This window comes from Vigna unguiculata, chromosome 4 (genome assembly GCF_004118075.2).
Source record: "Vigna unguiculata cultivar IT97K-499-35 chromosome 4, ASM411807v1, whole genome shotgun sequence".
Lineage (NCBI taxonomy): Eukaryota > Viridiplantae > Streptophyta > Magnoliopsida > Fabales > Fabaceae > Vigna > Vigna unguiculata.
Genome location: NC_040282.1, coordinates 15,953,303 through 15,960,312, shown reverse-complemented (window position 1 = coordinate 15,960,312; position 7,010 = coordinate 15,953,303). Strand labels below are relative to the sequence as shown.

The 7,010-nt window shown below is 20.5% G+C and overlaps 1 non-coding gene across 1 annotated transcript; it reads right to left on the bottom strand.

Annotated features, from left to right (window-relative positions):
* Positions 1–225: 225 nt before the first annotated feature.
* TRNAV-AAC lies at positions 226–299 on the bottom strand. Its single transcript has one exon. It is a non-coding gene; the product is annotated as a tRNA-Val (tRNA).
* Between the last annotated feature and the right edge of the window lie 6,711 nt (positions 300–7,010).

The following is a 7,010-nucleotide window of genomic DNA, read 5'->3' as shown; positions in this document are numbered from 1 at the left end:
ACATTTTCCATTAAAGTATTAAAATGTGATAAATATATACTTTTCAATACATACTTGCTTCCTTTTTTTTCTTTTTTACATTAAATAAACAAGTATAAGAATGTGTATGGAGTGTGCCTTCCCCTTTTTTTTTTATCAAACTTATGGTAAAAATAAAAAACACTATTAAAGAAAAGCTTCCGAAAATCACAAGTCCATGACTACATGAAGAAATAGTAACAAAAATGGCGTCGCCCGGACTTGAACCGGAGACCTTCAGTGTGTTAGACTGACGTGATAACCAACTACACCACGACACCATTTTGATAAAATTTTCAGACTTATAATTCTATTATAAAGTAATAAAGCGCAAACATATGGAATAAATAGATGAAAATTAGTATTCTAAGTAAAAAAAATAAAATAATGTTTATAATTATTTCTATTAGCAATGCAAGAAAATATTGTATTAAAATGCTTTAAAAGATTACTTTGTGGGTAATTTAACCATATTTTGCTTCAATGTCATATAGTAAAAATAATGTTCTTAAAACATCAGTTACAGAAATTAAAGTGAAAATTATTCATGATATTAGAAACGTTAAATTCTTCTATAAAAAGACATTAAAATTGCTATTTATTTCGAAATAAATAAAATATTAATAAGGTGCCGCAGGTATATTAACAAGTATTACCTGCATTGTATGTGTACTAGTATTTCTATCCACGCGGGATTTTAAAAATTATAGTATATTTATTAAGTTAATTTAAAATTATAAAAGTATAATTAAATTTAATATAAGTATTTTATTTTATAAAATTAATAATAAAATTTTAATTGATTTTATGATGAAAATGTATTTAAATTATATATATATATATATATATATATATATATATATATATATATATATATATATATATATATATATATATATATATATATATATATCAGAATGTATATAGTTAATTAAAATTAAGAAATCAAATTTAAATTCAAATGAAATATTGATTAAACAATGTTTAAAAATACAATAGTATATTTCTTAATAATGAAAATGATGAACAAATAGTTGAGTAGAATTTATAAAAAATAAAGTTTAAACCATGCAAAAATTGTGGAGATATAAAATTACAAATGATAGATTGTGCATAAAAATGTAAATAGTAGGTTCTTTAAAGATACAAAATATATATAAATAATAAACAATCTAAAACTACTTGATGTAGACCATATAGAAAAATATAAAGAGTAGATTGTGCAAAAATATAAACATTAAACGTTTTGATAAACTCCTATATTGGAATTGTTTTCTCAGTTTCTTTTTTTGGATTTTAAATTTCAACTTTAAACTTTATTATCAATTTTTTATATTTTTTTACAATTTTAAATTTTAAAATCAAACTTTATTACCATTTATTCTGAATTCAAATTTAACGATATATATCTTAATTTTAGAAATCTGAATTCAAATTTGATGATATGTATCTTAATTTTAGAAAACAATATTGAAATTGAAATCATTAATGATTTTTATACTTTTAAAAATTTTAAGAATTTATAATTTTTATTTTGTAATGACATACAGATGTCTAAGTTATCAAAATTACTTTTTAAATTATTGTTTAAACTTTCATAATCTAAGTTATCAAATTATTTTTTAAATTATTGTTTAAACTTTTATGAAAGGTGGAAAATATGTAAAAATTATTTAAAAACATTAAAAAATTCATTAAAATGGCTTTAATATTTTATAGTTGTTTGGATGTTGAATCTTGAATTCAAACTTTGATATCGTATTTTTATCAGTTTGTTATTTTGAATTTTGAATTTTAAATTTAAAGTTTGTTTCTATATATCTTAAATTTGAAGTTTTTTGTATGGTTTTCCGTATAAATCTTAATTAAAAAGAAATTATCACTTCTTCTTTTTTTCCTTAAATTTCAAATTGTATCATATTTTTTAAAATCATTATAAAAATGTAATTTATCTGTTTTTCTTTTTCCTATATTTTGTAATAAGTAAGTGATTCTATAATAATTTAAAAAATTAAAAAAAATAGATGAAAATCAATTCATATATCTATAACTTAAATAGAATTTTTTATATATATACATATATACTATTTATTTATTGACATGTTTGAATTTATGTATAATTTTATACAAAACAAATAATTTTAATAAGATAATTAATTTTGATAAATATAAATACCATATTTATATACTAAATTAGATATATATATATTTTTATTTATTTGTTAAAGTTTGGATTTTGTATTTGTTTTGATTTGTTTTTTTTTTTTACTTTTTTTTAGTTGTGACACATGATTTTAAAAAACAAAAGAATAAAATCATGACATAGAAACACATATGTAACATAAACATAATACGAAGAATAGAAATATTTAAGAGATTTTGGAAACTTGGAATTAAATGCGTAATTATTATCATTTTTCGAATGTTGTCTATGTTATGAAATAAAGTGAATAATAGAGAGAATAATAGATAATAGAGAAGAAACAATAGAGAATAGAGAATAAGAAGCAACTCATTTGTGTATTATTATTGATAGGAAGTCCTATCTATAGATACAATATGTAATCCATAAAGGAAACAAATCAACTTAGTTAATATAAATATTGACCATAAAGAGTAAAGAATCATATAAGTAAATATAAGTAAATGTATCAAATCAATGGACAATCATTAATTCATAACAGTCTACACTTTTTTTTTTGTTAATTATTAAGAGAAAGATAATAATATTATTAATAGTAGCAATATTTATTGTTAATTATTAATTACTTATTAATAATAAAGTAATGATATTAATAATAAATAATATTATTAATTCATGGTATTAATAATAGTAATTAATGATATTATTAATGTTGATCGATTATTTAATAAAATTAATAAGTAGAGAAAAAGATTTAAACAATTTTAAATGTTGACTAAAACTATAATATTGCACTACAATTTTTTTTTATAGTGACTAGTAATTATTAGTAATCACAATGACTACTTACAAAACTAAATTTTATTAGTTACTAAAATCGTCACTATTATGAATAAAAAATTATAATTGATTACTAAATTGGTCCTTAAAATTAACTATCATAATTTTGGCTACCAAAGAAAATAGGTCACTGAAAATTAGATACCTAGGGTTTGGGTATCAAAATAAATTAGTTTTTAAATTGGTCTCTACTTAATTAGTGACTAGAGATGGCAAATAAACCCGTTTCCGTGGGTATTGCCCGAACTCGTCCCCATTTTGACGGAGAATCTCCGCATTGACTGGGTATGGGTATGGGTATGAGTATGGGGAATCCCCGATTTTTTCGATTGGGTATGGGGATGGGGATGAATATATCCCCGCCATAATACCCGTCCCCGCCATATCTCCATCCTCCTTTAAATTATTAAAATATTCACAATTAATTAAGTGACGCTATATATATATATATATATATTCTTTCTATTTTTTATTTCTTCTAAATATTTGGTTTGTCATGAAACTCGTTCGCTTCAATATATTTTTTATCTTATCATAACCTTTATGTAATTATGTTAAAATGATGTATGTCAATTAAAAAAAATTATGTCTAACATTTGAATATTTCTATTATTTTTTAATATTTTTATTTATTGTATATTTTCCTTTCACATGAGAATGTTTAATACTCTCAATGTAAGTGTTTAATAGGATAAACATTTCATTTACTAGGTAATATAGAAGAAAAAAAATTCTTTACTTATTATTATTAATTTTTGTTTTCATTTGAAGAACTCTTTTATTTCGCTAAAACAATTTTTGTTATTTCTCAACCATTGAGTATATATGTTGATATTTAAAAAGTTTTCTTAGATCTCTAAGATATTTTTCGTCTTATCATACCCTTAATTATACATTTATTTTTCTTTGTGCAATTCCTTCCAATAGTCTCCAAATTGTTTATAAGACACACACTTGTTAATTTTTTAATATTTTTATTTTTGTTTATTTTCATCATGTAGAATATTATTTCGATAAATTTTATCTAATTATTTTTTATTTTCTAACTCATTAAAATCATACTTTAATTTTTTCATTATAGTTGTATAAATAATTTTTATTTACTACAATATAAAAATTTAATGTAATTGCCATGAATATTCTTTTACCACCATCCAACATATATTGTGATTCAAAAGATACAAGATCTATATTAAAATTTTATTATTATGTTTATTATTTATTTTTTGCGTCATTTTAATGAAGTGATGTATTATAACTTTTATTAGTGTATAAAAAATAGATTCATTATAATTTAAAAAATTGAAATAAACAAACATTTAAAATATATTTTAATTTAAATATTTTTTTTCCTTTTATATTTTTTTAAAAATATTTTTTTCACTATAATTGTATAAATAATTTTTATTTACTACAATATAAAAATTTAATGTAATTGCCATGAATATTTTTTTATCACCATCTAACATATATTGGAGTTTAAAAGATACAAGATCTATGATAAACTTTTATTATGTTTATTATTTATTTTTTGCGTCATTTATTTTATCAACCATTGAGTATATATGTTGATATTTGAAAAGTTTTCTTAGATCTCTAAGATATTTTTCATCTTATCATACCATTAATTATATATTTGTTTTTCTTTGTGTGATTCCTTCCAATAGTCTCCAAATTGTTTATAAGACACACATTTTTTAATATTTTTATTTTTTGTTTATTTTCATCATGTAGAATACTATTTCGATAAATTTTATCTAATTATTTTTTATTTTCAAACTCATTACAATCATACTTTAATTTTTTCATTATAGTTGTATAAATAATTTTTATTTACTACAATATAAAAATTTAATGTAATTGCCATGAATATTTTTTTACCACCATCCAACATATATTGTGGTTCAAAAGATACAATATCTATGTTAAAATTTTATTATTATGTTTATTATTTGTTCTTTGCGTCATTTTGATCAAGTGATGTATTATAACTTTTATTAGTGTATAAAAAATAGATTCATTATAATTTAAAAAATTGAAGTAAACAAACATTTAAAATATATTTTAATTTAAATATTTTTTTCCTTTTATATTTTTTTAAAAATATTTTTTTCCTTTTATATTTTTAAAAAAATATTTTTAAAATTTATCAATTAGGTTTCATTAATATTTTCAAATTTAATAAATGTTTTGGTTCTCATCAAATTTTATTTAGTATTATAATCTAAAATGTAAACAATTATAATTTATTTCAAAGTGTTTGATATCGAAGAAACAACCATACTCCTAATATTAAATATTTAATAATATTATGTTTCCTTTACCGTAATATTTTATAAAAATTAACTAAAATTAATATTAAAGTAGTAAGAAAATGGGGTATGGGTATGGGTACGAGATTACACCCGTTACCCGATGGGGATGGGGATAAGACAAAAGTTTAATACCCGTTGAGTTTGGGTATGGGATGGGGATGAATAATTTTTACGGGGATGGGGATGGGATAGTGAAACTCGTCCCCGCCCCGTCTCGCTCGTTGCCATCCCTATTAGTGACCAATATAATGACCAATTATAATATTTTATTTACAATAGTGACTATTGTAACGTCCCATTTAATCAATAATCCTGATTAAAGGAAACTTCACACCGGATAACATAATAGCGCAGTCCTGGAATATAATCACTACTCCTTACAATATTCAAGGCACACAACGATGCCAAAACAAAACCAGATACAAAGTTCAACAGCAATCAAATTGAAATTTAAAGGACAAGCCAATACATGGGCCATAACCCTATAATAAAGCCCAAAACGCACGAGTCTTTAATTTTTATAATTTACATTAAGAAAATTAATATTGCATTGATTATATTTGAAAAAATTATCAATCTGTATCATTATATTTTATTTTATAATTACATATATAATATTTAAATAATAAAATAAAAATTAAATAATTAATTATTAGTATTTTTTATAATGAATTAACTAAGAGTATGTAGAAATTAATGTTAAAATTTTAAATAAAAGTTCACCTAGATACAATGAGTTTAAAAGAAAAATAATATTAAAAGGTATTGACCTTTAGGAAAAATATGAAGTTAAAATTAAATTGTTTTAAATAAAATGTGACATGCAAATATGAATAAAGTGAAAAAATATTGTGAAATGTAATCTTATTAAAAATTTAACATGAATTTAAGGTTAAAATTAAAAAAAAAAAAAAAAGATAATGTTATCAATGTAGACATTGACTATCAGATGATTATTTGATGTGTACACATTTTTTTTTTTGAATTATGAAATTAGGGTGTGAATTTATTTGTATTAAATTATAAAATATACATAATAATTTATTAGTGATTTGTAATAAAACAATATTGTTATTGGATGAAATTATGGTTAGAGTGATTAGTTATATATTATATTAAAATGAAATTCATATATATATATATCATTGTTAAAATAAAATATAGGTATATTGTGAACTTTGGTCTCGTACAAAAGTATTGTCCACACATAAATGATCAACTTAAAGAAAAATAAAAAAATGCAAACATATTGGGAGATATGGTCCCTATTACAAAAGTTAGAGTAGCATGAAATTAATGTTAAAATTTTTAAACAAAAATGCATGCAAGTGTTGCTATCAATCTAGACATTGAATTTATAATATTTAACTATGCACGGGTTGTATTTTTATAATTTAGATTAAAAAATTAGTATTGTTATTATTATATTTCAATGAATTATTTATTTATATTATTATATTTAAAAATATTATATTTAAATAATAAAATAAAAATTAAATCATTGATTACTATTATTTTTTATAATGAATTAATTAAGAGTACGTATAAGTTAATGTTGAAATTTTAAACAGAAGATAGGCCGTTTAATAGAAAAATAATATTAAAAGATATTGGCATATGGAAAAAAAAAATGAGGTTAAACTTAAATGATTTTAAATAAAAAGAAACATGCAAATATGAATAAAGTGTAAATA